The sequence below is a fragment of the Athene cunicularia genome, unplaced genomic scaffold (genome assembly GCF_003259725.1).
Source record: "Athene cunicularia isolate RWA unplaced genomic scaffold, athCun1 SCF_59, whole genome shotgun sequence".
NCBI lineage: Eukaryota > Metazoa > Chordata > Aves > Strigiformes > Strigidae > Athene > Athene cunicularia.
Window position 1 is genome coordinate 15,766 of NW_020799489.1, and position 16,984 is coordinate 32,749.

At 47.1% G+C, this 16,984-nt stretch overlaps 1 long non-coding RNA gene across 1 annotated transcript; it reads right to left on the bottom strand.

Moving 5' to 3' along the window:
- Positions 1-1,864: 1,864 nt before the first annotated feature.
- On the bottom strand, positions 1,865-15,998 carry LOC113490887. Its single transcript, XR_003400316.1, has 3 exons — positions 15,907-15,998; positions 13,375-13,378; positions 1,865-1,874 (listed from the first exon to the last, which is right to left on the bottom strand). It is a non-coding gene; the product is annotated as an uncharacterized LOC113490887 (long non-coding RNA).
- Between the last annotated feature and the right edge of the window lie 986 nt (positions 15,999-16,984).

The window sequence follows — 16,984 nt, forward strand, 5'->3', positions numbered from 1 at the left end:
AAAAAATTCATGGGCAGACTTGGGCTCCTCGGGCAGGAGGCCCTGAAGGGACAATGTGGCAGCAACACCAGCCCCTCCCACAGGGTCAGTATCCCTGTATTGGCTCAGGGAACCACAGAATCACAGAATTCTGATCTCCCTATTGATTCTGTGTGGAGCCTTGGAAATCTCCAATTTCCTTTCAACACTGAGATGCTGAAACAATTCACGGATTCCATGCACTGATTCCCGATCTAGAAAGCAGGGATGATGATGTTTCCCTGTCATTAGGAAACCCTCTGCTCTACCCAGGCAAGTCATTCCAGCAGCAATTGCAATTTTGGAAGACTCCCTCTTACTTGCTGTAGCCAAGACAACCTCAAAAGGCCGAATTGCTGGAAAACCCCCAGCCCTTGGCAGCTGGGGACACACGATGGCAAGCTGGGCACCCGCTTTTGGTAGTCTGGACCTACAGAGAGCTATACCACAGCAAATCCCAAGCAGAGCCCTTCTGCCAGGTGGAAAGAGATGGTCTCTGCATCAGGAGCTCCATGGGATTTGCCTATGGAGCAGAACAGTTCCATTGCAACACAGACAATGAGCTACTTCAGGAAAACAGCAAGAATCAGCACCAGAAAGCTTCTATTTACAAACCTCACATGGATTCCTTTTATAACCTTTTTGAGGCTTTTTACCAGTTTTTGGGGCTTCACAAGAATTTCTGTCCAAAAGACCTTTTCTTTTCTTGTTAGAAATGGCATTTGAAGGTGAAAGAGTCCATTCAAAGACAAATATTTTTCCAATATTCTCATGGAACAAGGAAAAAGATTCAGGTAATCTGGCATTTTTCTCTACAGAAAAGAACAATTTTGACCACATCACCTTATTCCACTGGGAATATATCTCTCTTGTCAAAGTATGTCTCGTTCTCTCAGCCATGGTCCTAAATGCAGCATGTTCAGGAAAAGCTGCAAGTGGTGGCTCGACCCCGCTCACCAGCCACACAAAGGTTTTCCATCTGAAATCAGGTGAAATAATGACACATGCAAAGAAAGGAAAAAAGTTTCAAATAAACCCTCCTTTTATCACTCCTCCCAGCTCAACTGCTCCCTCTTCAAAGTTTCTCCTCTCATTGAGTCATTAGTCTCCAGAGAATGATGCTTGAGCCTTTGATTAAAATTACTGGGGAGCGTCTCTGTGTGATTAAAGAGAGATAAGACAATAAAAGGAGGAGGATTTCACACCATTATTATGGCAAATTAGTGCCATTCCCAACCCGAGAGCTGCGTCAGCTTGTCTAATGTAACAAACGCTTCCCCTGTTGGAAATGTGTCCAATTAGACTTCGAGATGCCAGCCTTCAGTTTTCAAAGGCCTCGAAGCTGTACGGGCGCTGTGTGACAAGAAGCCTGATGTGACCAAGAGCTGGAAGTGACGCTGCCCCATGGAGCAGGGCACAGAGGAGTGAGGTGTGCTTGTTAGTGGCTGACAAACGCCGGAGCGGTGTCTGCCACCTCCAAAAGGGAACAGAGGGTACAGAGACACGTGGATGGGCGATGCCAGGAGGAGTCGAGGGGAGCCAAGGGGTGGGTCTGGGACCCGGGAGAGGCAGGGTGGGTCTGTCCTGTGCAGGGAGCCTCTGGGGCTTGGTCCCACAGCAGGGGAAACACCTTTGTCTAGAGAAAATCATCATTTCCAGTCTTACCCAAACAAGAATAGTTCTGAGAGAAAAAAGGTCATTTTTAGTCCAAAGAGAATGTCTACCCAAGAATATATTTCAGGAGAGCTACGCAATCTGCCTCCCTGATGTAGAGAGGCTGTGAGCCTCTGCTCTCCTCCTGGAATAACGGATCATTCATCCCCTCCCCGGGCATGATGTGGGGCTACATTCTCTAACTCAGGAGTGAAGACACTACACTGTTAGTAGCCTGTAAAAGTGTAGGCAGGTAGCTGACAGAAGCACCTGTTTGTGGCTTAAAGTGTACTAGTTTATCATGCAAATGATATGTCAACAGAATAGCTGTACTTGGCTTGTACATTAAGCAGTTAAACACACCAGGTGTAGTATTAAGGAGGTTATGTGTTACATATAATAAGCAGATGAAGCCAAGTTGCCAGGAAGCCAGGTGTCCTCAGAAATCTGAAATCCAACTCAAAGGAACCAAGGTGCATGCATCTTCCCACTCAAGCCATCCAGAGAGGTGATGCTTGTGAAAAGTGGGGTCATGCTTCTGCCAAGGCACCTCGAGGTGACCTGGTTCCAGCTGGGGCCCCATCGAGGCTTTATCCATGGGATGAAAGGTCCAGTCTCAGCTCTCCAGTTTCATTTCAAGAGCGGGTGCATGCTGAGGTCGTGCATTGCGCATTTTCCACAGCCTGAGCTCTGGGAACTATTTGCAAGGGTAAAAATAGTGCATGATCCAATCTTCTCAAGGCTTTTCACTTCCCAGAGGGTGGAAATACTGGGGAGGGGGGGGGGGAGGGGAAGCTCTTGTAATTATTTCAGCTCCACAAATTGCTTCCTGGGGCAAGTAAATGTTGTAAAAAACACACACAAATGTTCAGATTCAAGTTTAACCAAATACCAGGACATTTGGATTTACTCAAGCACCAGCAGCCTCCAAGCTTTCCTGGTGATTTCAGGTTCCCTTACAGCAGCAAATGTTTTCTTTCACAGAAACTCAAAGTCAAACTTCACAGGGCCCTAAAGAGTCAAATAAAAACGTTCCCTGCCTGCCCCATGGACCAGCTCATTACACTCCAGCCCTCACACTGCTCTCCAGAGTGAGAATGGTTCCAGTGATTTATGGAGAATCAAAGCCAAAATCCCCTTTGTTTACAGACTGATGCTTGGCCTTAGGGCACTGTTTCAAAGGGGTGCAACGGAGTGAGACATGGAGAGGAGTGCTCCTCAGTCCCACCCTGCCTGGGATGCCAGTTCCACCCTGGCTCCAGCCCAGACCTCCCCTTCTCCAGCTCTTCCAGCCTCCCCCAGGGCCGCCAACCCATTTGGCACCCAGTGTCTTCAGGGGCACCTTATTCTGAGAGAAGGAATCTTGTCTCACTTCTGATCCAAATTTCAAGACTGCTGTGAGCCTTCAGGCTAATATTTTTCACACATCATAAAAAATCATCCCTTCCCCTGCACACACGTGCACAAATTCCTTGTGGTCTGCGTTCCCTCAGGGGCCCACGGGCCTCAAGAGATGAAAAAATTGCAGTCAAGGAGGTGTTTCTTCGGCATTTTCTACAGTCCATGACCCTGTTTAAACCCCTGTGAGAAACACAGTAGGATGCATCACATAACCCTGAAAAAGGGTGGGTTTGCGTTAATTGCTTCCAAAACATCCAGTGGTGAGAAATCCAGCAATATAACCAAATCATTTCCTTCGCTGTTAAAAACCAGCACCCTGCTCGTGGGCTGGGCTACCCTGGCAAAGCTGTCCAGACAGCGATGCTTGCGCAGCTTTTCCCTGCATTGTTATGAAGCTCTCCAGGATGAACATCTCCCTGCAGGTGTAATGGTGCCCTCAGCCAGCTGTTACCCTCTCTTTGCTAAATTAAGCACAACACACTCCTCGATTTGCTCTCCAAAAGCTGTGATTTCCTATTCATTAAACTTTTTCTGGCTCTTCTTTGAATCTCCTCCAATATTTCCACACCCTTTTTGAACTGTGGCTACTGTGCCAAGCACAGGGGCAGCGTAATTTTCCTACGCAAAACAGGTCGGAGGATCGCAAGTTGCTCATCAGTGACCTCCTGTCTCCCCAGGGCTTTCCCGAGTCATCAGTTACCAGGTCCTGCAATTATTCTCTGCATTCCCTGGCTCCACAGCTGGTCTTCATTCCCCGGCTTTAGCCATTTGGGAGTTACATGCTTTAGTAAGCTACTCATCTGAGTTGCCTCCCCTTAGTCAGTAGAGAGACATAGGTGCTGTCCAGAGGCAATTCATCCCACTCTAAGGGACATCTACAGTACAATGAATAGCTCGTGCTCTGGGGGTGTCTCCACCCTTCCTAGGACTTGACATGGACCCCACATACCTAACATTTAGATGCCCCCGGTTAAGTGAGATGAATGCTCTGACATTTGACCACACCAAAATACCATGTTTACTTGACCCAGGGCTGTCAGGCAAACCCGAGGCTCTATATCATTAACGGGCTCTGTGAGAGCTGGTTTTTACCCCCAGTCTTTGTGTCACTTTCAGTATTTATCAGTGAGGATTTAACAGATGCTTCTCTTTTTTTTTTTTTTTTTTCCATGGCTCATTGCTGGGGACATTAAATGGGACAGGGTCAAGACCAGGCATTTCAGGTCTCCATGAGAAACCAAGCTGTTTGATGTGGAATCTCCTTCTAGGACTTCATTTGGAAAACAATTACAAACCCCATTTATTTAATGTGCACCATATTGATTTTGGGAGGCTCCACTTTATTCATTAGGACGTCAAATGCTTTTGAGGAGTTTGACCAATTTAAGAGTAAGTGTGGAGCGTGACAGCTGGCCTGCCTTAGGCTGATGGGCTTTGAGGGCAGAAAGGATTATCACAGCCAGGGTCTGACCTCCTGAGCAATACCGGCTACAAGATTTCATCCATTAGGCTCCTTTGAAAATCGCAACTATCAATCTTTCGGGTCCAGTCCTTTCCCTACACAGCTCCCCTGGAAGCACCACAGCTGCTCAGAAAGCTCAGTAGGATGCTGGTGGGGCCAGGGAGGGAAGGGCCCAGCCATACTCGGGTCTCTCCTACCTGTGCTGGCCTGGCAACAGACTCCGGACAGGATTCATATTTTCCATGCTGCTAATTTTAGTCCTTTGCTTTCCAGCACCCACAGACTTGGAGACACAGCCCACTGCCTCGCTGCAGCTGAAATGCTTTCTAATGGCCTCAACCCAGAGATTTACACTGAGCCAACTCACTTTGAAACTCTTCCATCAAAACGCCTTCTGCAAAGAGATTTGTTTCATTATTGTTGGGCCTGAAAGTGCCTGAAGTAACAAAGAACTTCAAACTCCTTCCAATTTATCGTGGCACTAGGTTAGCACTTCATTTACACCCTGTGTACCTGGGTGCATGTCTTACGGGGGGACAGGCAGGGGGTGGGTGGAGAGCCCCAGTGCAATGTGTCCGTGATTATGGTGCAATACGTATTGGATGGAGGATCTATGACAACACCTGTTACGGCTGTATGAAATATTGACAGCGTCTGAATACATACTGCCTCCTGAACAGCTCGTTCTGGAGGTGTTTAATGAAAGACATCTGTCGTTTTATCCTTGGATCTACACGCAGGCAAAGCACAATCTCTGCCCTCCCTGCAACCTCCGTGAGGGTTTCCAGAGCTGTAAGGAGATGGCAAGAAACACGCAGGCTCACCTGTCCAGAGGGGTGCAGGGGGACAGACAGAGACTCTTTCATGTACATGGGGTCTTTCATTGTGGAAAGGAATTAACTCTGTGCTCCTCTGAAATCAATCCCTGCACAGACAACTGGCTTTAATGGGACCAATAAAAGACTGCGCAGGCTGCCATGACAGAACAGTGGGAGAAAGCCGGGACTCCGGGGACATCAGCTCATCCTTCAGACTTTCGTCCCCGATCGTGCACTTCTCACCATTTAACCGTGTGCGCAGCGCCGGGGCACAACACCCTTCCCCCGCGTGATCCAAACACTAATCCATGACACACATTCACCCCAAATGCCCAACATATACCCAAAGTAACGACACACGGTGTTATTTTTCACCTTGTAAGGTCTCTCCAGGCATGCACATGCATGCAGACACACAAGCACCCCATACGCTTCATTACTTTTATCTTTACACCACAGAATTCACTCTCTCTTTAACACATCTGCCTGCACAAAGCCCAGCCTCCCCTGCGCAGCTCCTTCCAGCACAGGGACATCAAAGCACACCATCTGCACGCACCTTTTGCTGGCGAAGCTCTAACTCCCCCTTTCCTCACGTACAAAACCCAAACGCCCCATCACACGCAGCTGTCCGGAGATGCAGCTCTATAGCACACAGAGTGACACCCCCAAAGGCCTCCCTGATGTACGGAGGTGTGAATGCAGCCCCACACACAGCGTTCTGCTGCCACTTACACACTGCGTCATCTCATCCATTCTCCTCTTGGCTCACCCTTCAAACTGGTCAGCTAAATTGGGGGGGGGAGCGGGGGGAGCAAAAAGTTGGTTTCCTTCCACAACCCTCTTCTTACTCTCTTGAGGAAAGAAAGCTTTCTCTGGCTGTTCCACAGCACCTTCGTGAAAGACAGGCAAGCCCTGTATGAAGATATGTCCTGAAATCCTGTCCCAGGGACAAAATTCCCACAGGCTTCCCGGGGATGGGTAAATTTTGATGCACAACAGTGACCCTCTTCGTTCATCACCTGGCTGTGTTTGGAGCAAATCCAGAGACATTCCCCTGGCCAAGGACATACTCCCTGTTGATCCTGGGGGGAGAAGGCGACCCTCTGCTGTAAGGACAGAGTGGGGCAGCACCCAGAAGAGAACCAGTTTGGAACGTGCTGCTCTCAGCCAGGTCAGAGCTCCCCTGAAGGGCAGCGCACCAAACCTGTGTCAAGCCAACTGACCTGAGAACCTGTTATTGCTCATTTTCTGTTGTGTTGTCAAAGCCGAATCGAGAGGAATGGTAGGAAAGTGTGCTGTCTTCAGAATCCAGGTACAACTGAAGAGCAGTGACCTTTCCTCACGCAGGAGAGCAGACGCACCATGGAAGTGCAGTACGAGGCAGTGTCGGCTCTGTTGCTGTGCTTTGTCCCCGTTCAGTCCTCATCAAGGGCAGCCAGGTCCAGCTGCTACTCTGCAGAGGGAAACACATGTTTCTGCTGTTCCCGCCCTGAGCCACAGCCCCAGGTAACAGGACAGAGCACCCCAGTTTGACCCCAGCAGCTCCTACCCAACCCTGAGGCGAACCCATTGGTTAAAGCAGCAGAGCAAAAGGTCCCTGGAAACCAGGCACCGTGTGTTTTTCTTTCCAGATTGGTAATTCTGGATTTTCACAGCTGGGTGTTGTTAAATAGGACAGAGCCAGCTGGAGCATCAACAGCCTTTCCTCTTGCCTGGGCAGAGTCTGCAGGCTGATTTCAGCCCGTTCAACCCCAGGCTGTGACTGTAAAACTGGTCCATGGACCTCCGGTCAGCATCTTCCCATCCTGGCCCTGCTCACACACTCAGCTGGAATGAATCCTTTCACCTTTGGTCTTTACTAGAAAGGATGACATTTCCCAGCCCAGGGACCACTAAACTGAGCCTCCTCAGTAGTCTCCCCAGGGACGAGAACCCTAATGAAACCTCATTTCACAGTATTTCCCACACACAGAGGATAATTCCGCTGAACCATGAGCATGCAGGGCAATATCAAAAGAGAAATCAGAAATGTAGGTGATACCCCAGACACATGTTTTCTGCAGCATCTCATAAGATCAACAGCCGCTTTACAAGCCCCATTTCCCTGGAAACATTTTCCCCCACCGTGAACCAACTTATCCATCCAGCAACAGCCAGAGTCACCGAGGAGCAATACAACACCTCTCCCACAATTTGTTGCCCCGTAGGAGAGTCTGCTGTATTTGTAAAAACACCACACAGCACTCCCCTGCTTGGAACTAGTGATGGGTGCGACTGTCTTTCTCTTTACTCACTCAGCAGGAGGAGTCCCAGCACTGGAGCCACCTCTGTTCTTCACACAGGGAAGCAGCTCCTCCACAGCCTGGGCATGAGAAAAAATGCAAAGGCTGTAAAAAATTATCAGAGCCATTTCGTGGTCCTGTCCCTTGGCCCTTGTTCAGTTTTCCTCTATATGGGCTGTGAGACAGCAGCAGCATCTCACTCCGTGCTTGTACAGAGACTGGCCCTGAGCAGATCTTCAGACAGGTGTGAGAGTACAGAGGTAATGCAGGTGATAGATGATAACACGCTTTTGTTGCAGGTGTTTTCTAGTCTCGTTTCTTAGTCTAAAATGTGTGTCTTCAGTGAAAACTCAGCTTAGCATGATAATCTTAGCTTCTTCAGAAACTGGCTCAATTTCAGCACCATTTTATGAAAATAAGAGTAAGATCTTGCCTCTTCCAGTAAATTATACCACTTTCTAGCTGAGGTTTCAAACCAATTCCGTGAACACCCCGAAAGCCCTGGTGTAGACATTTCTTACTATGGTAACTTAAATGGGGTATTAAATAGCATCTTTAGCTGAACCAATGCAAGTTTCCATAGCAGTGTAAGAAAACTAAACACATGGTCCTCCTACCATTTAGACACTCCCTAACTTACTTTCCCAGCCCACGTTTGGGAGCAAAGTGCTCCAGGCTCTCAGCTCAGCCATCTCCAAGCAAGACCAGACGCCTGCGATTAACTGCAGGTTCCGCACTGGGGTGCATCAGGGCTGGTGCTGCCCTTTCCCCTCTCAGACCGTGCTCCATAGGCTGAACTCACCTCTGCCCACTCTCCGACTCAGTTTTTCTGTTGGAGCACGCACATCGTAGGGACAGCAGCTGAAAACAACCGTTCGTCCTTTCCCATCCCACCCTCCTTCACCTTCCACCTTCCACAACAATGTCTTTCTTCTTGCTCCCTCCCTCCCTCCGACAGGGATTTCAAACGGCATTTCCCTTCCTGCTGCCAAACGGATGCTCGGGCGCACGGAGACAGTAAAACATCGCTCTGACGGCCCTTGCTGATGCGACGTCCCCTCCCATTACTGGTGCAGCAGCATCAGGTTATACGCTGTTAACAGCCTTTCCACTTGGTTACAGCTCCACTGGCATCACTCCCGGGTTTAGCCCTGCTGTTTTACCTCCCCGCACGGCTCGGGGACCCTCCCCTCAATGTGTGTGCGATGTGTATTTCAACACGGGGAGCTGGTGGGGCCATCGCCAGCAGCCAGCACGTCGAACGCACATTACAGCAAAGCCAACGAACCTCATACTGGGTGAGGTGCGGGTCTGGGGAGAAAGGGATTCTGGTTTTTGTGAAGTGAGTGAATAATTCACAGACAAAGCATTGACATGACAAATTCCTCCATCTCTCCTCTTTTGTGAATTGACAGCAAAGAATTTTCCAGTTCCTCCCCTCTGCATTTTCATTATCCAGAATTATTCACTAAACAATCGCCTAGAATAAATCTGGGGAGCACATTCTCTGCTGGGGATGTCAGCACTGACGTCAGGGGAATTAGCGCTGGCAGGAGCTTGGGTTCAGAGGCAGGGCCGTCCACAAGCCTTTCATCACCAGGACTGGTCTCTAGATTTTGAGCCATGCTGATTAGCTGTGGCAGAGCAGAGAGGCTGGACGGTCCCATTTTCTCTTCCGTTAGACCAGCAGAGTTCCGCAAATCATGTTTTCCACCGTGAATACTTATGTTTACAAACTAAGGGAGGTTGAAATCGCCGAGACGCAATGATATATCGCATTGGCGCTTCCAGCAGCACTTCTGCCAGCAGGTTTCATCTCCAGCCCTGCAGGACCAAGGGGAACACCGTGGGATTTCTACATTTCCATTCCAGCCGCTGCAAACGAGCCCTGCCCTTCACAGGAACACCTGCACAGTGCCATACGGGCTCCTGAACCCGCCGCCAGGCTCACCAGTGCAGCTCACTGCCTTTGATATTCCTGGGAGGTGAAAGAAAACAGCTGAAGGTTTGTTTGCTTCTTCATTTCATGGGAAATTTTGGAAGCGGCTTTTGCTCGGTTCTGCACTTCATTTATTCATTTACAGACTGACCCAACCCCCAAATGAACAACTGAATGTCTTCAGTATACCACGATTCTGATTCAGAAAGTCCTTGATATTTGTCTGCCTGCAGTTTCCAATAAGTTAAAGCCAGCTGACCTAAAATACCAAATGCCGAGGGAGCTCTCTGGCTGATGACTCCTGGTATCTGACAGCAACTCTCTGGGGTGTATTTTCTGTATTTATTTATTGTAATTGATGTTGTGGTAAGGCATTAGCTGTCTTTTTCTATCTGCCAAGCCACAGGAATGTGGCGTTCAGATCACAGCTAACCCTTGCAGGAGGTTAACCTCCGCGGGAAAGAAAGCACAAACACCAATATGGTGGATGCTATCTGTTCGATTTATTAACTGCGCAATTGCTTTATATACCCCTTTCTGTACCTCGCGAGATCTTTCGTTCCCGGTACTTTCTGTGCATCAAGAGATCTTTTCATGTGCCTCCTGTTTTTCCCGTACATCGGGAGATCTTCCGAGCGCCTCCCCCTACACTTCCCCCTCCCCATGCTATATCGACCATGCGTCAGAAGTTGTAAAAGACCGATGCCTTCCGGATCTTCCCTTTCTTTGTTTCGCGGCAGCACCCGCAAGAAACATCCGAGAGCTGTATCAATCAAGGGTTAGACAAACTTCAAAAACAAAGCACACTTAGAATAGTTCCACAGAAGGCTAAAACAATACAGCAGTCATGATTACTAATTAAAAGATAACCTATTTTCACTACTTATAATTAAGGGATGTGACTAATTACTACAAAAACAAACAATGAGGAAAATATGAAGTAGCACACTTAATTAATAGAAATACTAATGTTCAGATCCGCAATTGCTAGGGAACCCTGGATGCAGCGAGAATTTAGAGTGCCCTTCCTCTCAAACAGGAGATCCTAAGCGATGCGTCCATCCGTAGGTAAGACATCCAACATCGCTGCAAGTAGGTCCAGCCTCTAAATCAACAGGCCAAAATAACTGGCACTTTTCTTTGAGCAGAAACATCTGATTTCATCCTCCTGTTGGGTTCCAACCAGTCTGGCCAGTACTCCAGGGGGGAAACCAAGGGAGTTTCTAAATAAGGTTAAACAGTTAAGATCTTAATTCTTAATATTCCTAAACAAAGAAAGTTCAATGCATGCATTCTTACAGCATTTCATCCTTATTAAAAACTACATTTTATCTAAACTACATCTTTCACTATTGACTAATAAATCTAAATATTTCATTAAGGCAACTGTAGTGTGGTTCGTTCTGTCGCAGTAGCAAACATTACCCAGACATTCTGCTTAAAAAGATCAGTTGAAGAGATTGCGAACACTTGGTACAGATGCATCCACAGCACCCACAGCTGGATCCTGAGTGCTGGCTGCCTCTCATACCTCACGTGTGGTTGCACACACCTTGTCAGTAATCACCAGGGACCGTGACCTGTGAACACAGAAGCGTAACCTCTTCTCCAGGTTATTAACGAAAATGGTTCTATTTGCACCACACCTTTCCACCATCCATTAATTTAACCTTACCAAATGTTTGTGTTGTTGCCACCAAAATTAATATTTTGGGTAATGGTGTTGACCTGTGATAAACAAAAGAGTTCTTTTCCCATCTCATTTGCTATAGTTACCCATATGTTAGGTCTGGGCGAGATGATTTGTCTCACAAAGGATCTATGTAGCAAAAGGCCACAGAAAATCTGCAAAACTTTTAAGAAGAAGTGGTTATTTCAGGTTTTATACATCGTGCAGGTATCCATTTAATTAAACTGCTGCATACCCACGCCCAAACACTCTCAGCGACCAGCCCGATTCCCATGTCATCGCTCCCGGTTCCTTGATCCGAAACAAGGGATAATTTCTTGTCATCTGGGTTGGCACAAAGTGTTTCCACAGGGGAGGCGTGGACTCGTTGCCTCTAACAAAGTGATTTAGAGCATAAAGGGCTCGGGACAAAAGAGTCTGCTGTCGGTCTGTGGGTATTGTCCCCTTATGACCTTCCCCCTCCCCAAGCTGTTGTAGTTTTGCTTTTAGGGTGCGATGCGCACGTTGCACTATTACTTGTCCTTGACTGTTGTAAGGAAGGCCGTGTACTAACTTCATGTGTCATAATGCACACCATTCTTTGGTACGTTTAGCGATGAAACAAGGGCTGTTATCTGTCTTGATTTCTTGTGGCTTCCCTAATAAGGCAATGACACCCTCCCAATGAGTAATAATGTGTCTGGCTGTTTGTTTGCGAGCCATCATGGCTAATATTGTAGAGCTAAAGGTGTCGATAGTTACTATGAGGTATTTATTTGGTTTCAATAGGTCACATTCTGTTATGTCAGTTTGCCATATCTGATTGGAAGAGAGACCCCGTGGATTGACACCTGCTTCCCACAATGGGCCCTTTTGGCAGTAGGGACAAAATGCCATTATGTTTTTTGCTTGTGACAGAGAAATATGACGTGTTTTCGCTAAGGCTTTCGCTCTGAGGTGTAAGGCATGTAAATGCTTTGCAACATCTAGTGACCATACACCTCGAGCCACCTGGGCAACGTTATGACTGCCTTCTACAATTGGACCAGGTAGGGACTGGTGACTGTTCACATGTGTAAGAAAGACCTGCCCTATGCGTTGTTGTAGAGCATCATAAAGTAAAGTTGACACTTCTGTCTGTACAAATCCTACTGTTATCATTTTGTGTACCAGTTTATAAACATATCAAGAGTCTGTAACAATATTAATTGGATTCTCTGTTTCCTGGTGAAGTGCCAATAAGAGGGTGCATGACTAGAGGTAGTGTAAGTTGTAGCTGAAGTTCTTTCAAGTGTGAAACCCATTGTAGACCCTTTCCAGTTACTATGGAGATCAGAAAGTCAAAGATGGCACACTGTAAATCTTCCGAACGCATAACTATATCATCCCATACTTGTTGTTTCCAGGGGATGAGTATTGTGTCAGGTTCCTTTCCGAAGTGTTGAAGGGTCACATTACGTAGGCGTCCTATGAGGTCTGCTATAACAGCGACTATGGTAACAAAGGTGGACTTGTTGGTATTTTGGCAAGCCCAGGCTAAAGGCGCAGGCTTGCCGTCCGTGCCTTGAAATAGGATGACTATTGTGCCATGGTCAGAAATAGAACACCCTGCTATGATTGGATGTTTTGAATCCCATCGCTGGAAAGGTCTCTGTTGTCATAAAATAGTTTGTAAAAGTGCTAAATTGTCCTGGCACTCCTTTGTGAGTTTCTTTGGTTCCCACAAGTGTTGTCCTTTCAGCAATTCATAAAAGGGTTGCATAAATCCCAAAGGAATACAGATAAAGGTATGGAGCCACAGTAAGGCTCCTACTAATTTCTGAACATCATGTAGAGTGGCAATGTGTGGAGCAAGAGCTATTGGTTGTGGACTTATGTCGTTCCCAGCTAAAGTTATACTCAGATATTGTAATTGTGTACCTCGCTGGATTTTTGCCTCGGCAATGCTCAAATTATGTTGTTGCAACAAGGCTTTGGCACGCTGGAACAGATGTTCCACTTGCTGCTCTGTAGGTGCTGCTAATAAGATGTCATCCATGTAGTGTACCACATGATGGTCAGTCTTACCTTCTCTCAATGGTGCAATGGCTTTGGCAACATACAGCTGACAAATGACGGGTGAGTTTTACATACCTTTAGGTAGTACAGTCCATTGCCAATGCTGAGCTGGCTGAGCGAGGTTCACAGAAAGCACAGTAAAGGCAAATCTTTCTTTGTCGGCAGGATGTAAAGGGATGCTGAAAAAACAATCTTTGATATCAATAGTCACAATGGACCAATCTTTTGGTATGGCGGAACCCCAGGGCAGTCCAGGTTGCAGGGCACCCATGGCCTGCATCTGTTGATTTACAGCCCTGAGGTCATGGAGTAAGCGCCACTTAGCCTTATCTTTCTTTTGGATAGTGAACACAGGAGTGTTCCAGGGTCTTGTAGAGTGTTCCAAATGACCCACCTGTACATGTCTTTCTACTAATCGTTGAAGTGCACTTAGTTTTACTGAATTAAGTGGCCAGAGGTCAACCCACACGACTGAAGAAGTTAACCATGTAAGTTTTAGGGCTGGTATGTGTTTGGCAGTGGCCTCTAATCTAAATTTGTAATGCCAGTTTTCATTTGTTGCATGCAGTCAAGGCCCAACAAAACTCCCTGGAAATTTGGTAATACTATAGGCTTTAGTATTGCAATCAAGGCCCCTTTCTTCTGGTCTTGGATTTTAAATGTTGTGTCGGTGATTGCTTGGTATACTGGTTTTTCTCTTCCGACACCTGGCACAAATCCCCCAAATGTAGTTTTCCACTGTCCTGGCCACCATTTTTTGCCCACAACTGTTATATCAGCTCCTGAATCAATCATGGCCTGCAGCACTAGTTCTTCTGTTCTTCCTGGGCGAGGCTGGCTCATCCAAACGGTGACCATGGCCTTATCGCTACAATCTAAAACGAGAGCCACAGTTCCTGGCCCTGAGGCACGTCTTGTGGACATTTGTGAGCATACTTGACTGTCATTTGGGGAGTATAGGAGAAGTTGTCTCTGATTTTTGGAGATTACTTGCAGGTCATTGGAGGAGCTTGGCCCCCATTCCTGGCTCCTCCCCTTTCATTTACCTAATGTTTATACCAACAATCTCATGCCCAATGACCTGTTTTGTCGCATACCCAGCAAGGTGCAGTTATCAAGGAAAGTGGTTCTTGTCGCTTCATCCGATGAGATCTTTTATCAACACCAGAGAGGTTGGTTTTTTTTTTCTATATGATATAGGTTTTTCTGCAAGATGGATGTCACCTGGGGCATGTGTCATTGCCTCCTTTTGCACCACTTGTCCTAAGAGGGTGCGTATAGGTGTATTCAAAGGCATATCCTTTATAATATCCTTGATCATTAGATTAGATTGCTGTTGGATAAATTCTATTATTACAGCTTCCTTAGCACCATCAGGTAAGTCTGATTCTGACTGCAGCGTGGAGCTTATTAACACATTTCAAGAACAGTTCATTTTGTTGTTGCTTAATAGAGGTCCATAGGGGTTCTGTGTTTCTAACTTAGCTATATCTATGAAAGATTTTTACCAGCTTCAGTAGTGGCAGTAAATTCCCTGGGTCTGAGTTGTAATTGAGCAGGGGTTGTTCAAAATGCTCCTCGTCCTGTAAGGCGGTCGAAAGCTGTCTCCATGGGAGGGGTGTTGTAGATCTACGGTTGTAGAGTGAAGCTTTACTCCTAATATTATACAGTCTTTCAGTATGAGCTGCCAATCAGTAGGGTGTTTTTGTAAACAAGAGGAAGCAGCCTCGCCCAGGATCAGACGTGTCAGTTCCGGTAGCAATATCGTAATTTCCTCCTCCTTTTTTTTTTTTCCTCCCTTTCTAGCAACTCCCCTGACTTTCCCATGTGATTGGATTTAGGACCGCTGTCGTCTGATTCGTCATCTGACTCCGCCTGAGTTTTTTGATGTCAGCAATGAGCAAAATGACTGCCTGATTGTTTTCTATTGCAGGTGTCAGGAGGCTCTGCCACAGTCCAAGGGTTCCCTTCCTCCAGACGAGGGGCTGCACCCGGAAGCCAATTGAGCAGGGGATCCGGCCGGAGCCGCCCCTTTTTGCTCTCCTGCTGTTTTTGAAATGCCTGCATTTCTTGTTTACATTCTTGGATTTGTTTTCTCCACTCCTCATCCTCTAAGTCAGCCAGTTGTATTGCGGCTTTTGCTTTTTGTGATGTTCCCCGAGGGTATTCGTAGTTGGGGGGGCGGGCGAACTGGAAGGACTAGTGCCACTTCCGCTCCCTTTGTTCTCTTCAGGGGGTTTGCCTTCTATAGGCCACGCCGCCCCTAGCTTTATACCTTCCTCCTTAGAGGAAATATCTGCAAGGGCCTCTGTCTGAGTAATTTTCTCTGAGGAAACTTGCAATGCCTTATGCACATCCTTATATGCATGCTGTTCGGCTTGGGCGGCTTTCATCAATGCATTTATTTTATCCCAAGTCATCAAGTGCTGCGGATTTCCCTTTTTTTCCTGCTCTTTTAAATCAGCTTTTATCAGGGGCCACAGCTCAGGCTTCATACAATCCATCGGCTGAGCCAGAATACCGAGCTTTAATGATCTTTGTAGCATCTCTTTTAAAGCACTCGACTTCATAGAAGTCTTATATTTTCTGCCCCATAATTTTACCTTTATTGTGGCCTGCATGGCACGCCGTGGAGTCTCCCGTCCTGCGTGGAGCTCCTTTGCCTCCTGCTGTGTACCGCCAACAGCCACCGTCTGCACGTCTGGGTCACCACTTGTTGTGGTAAGGCATTAGCTGTCTTTTTCTATCTGCTAAGCCACAGGAATGCGGCGTTCAGATCACAGCTAACCCTTGCAGGAGCTTAACCTCCGCGGGAAAGAAAGCACAAACACCAATATGGTGGATGCTATCTGTTCGATTTATTAACCGTGCAATTGCTTTATATACCCCTTTCTGTACCTCGCGAGATCTTTAGTTCCCTGTACTTTCCGTGCATCACGAGATCTTTTCATGTGCCTCCTGTTTTTCCCGTACATCGGGAGATCTTCCGAGCGCCTCTCCCTACAAATTGAGACATCTGACACCAAGAGACCATAAGTAATTTCCAGCTCTCTCCAAATCACCAGCAGGGTTCCAGTTCCAAGCCTCTTATCATCATCAATTCTGCTGCAAAACCTTCTGTGCTGGCTGTCAGTGATTTGCAACACATAACTTGAGGGAGAGAATTGCTTGCAGTTCTCCCCTTCATCTTCTCAGGAAAATCAGCCTGTGTTGGGCAGGCCAACCAGACTGTCGTGACCATAAAACCCCTACAAATCTGGGGATCTGACTTTCTGTTCTTTGAAAGGTTTTAAGTCAGTGAGAAAATGTAGATGTCATATCCCTATTTCCAATCCTACCCTGGGAAGGATATTAACGTCTCTGGTCATTTCTCTGATGCAGCGTCCACTTTCCCTGCATCATGTCCCTGCATTTGGATTGAGGTTAACTCCTGTCACCATCCTAGACCTATCTGTTCACAGAGGTGATCACAAAATTATCTCCCAACAAGTGACAATGTTTTCTAAACACAAACCTGATTTCTGCAAAAACTAGTGTCTTCCCTTGCTGCTAAACCCCTCTAGTTAAAAGTTCTCTCACCACAGAGAGGGCGATTTCACACCGAGGAAATCCAATTGCAGACCAGCAAGCTTTACTTCTGCAGTGCCTCGGGTAATTGCCAGGCGAGCTGGAAAGAGCTCC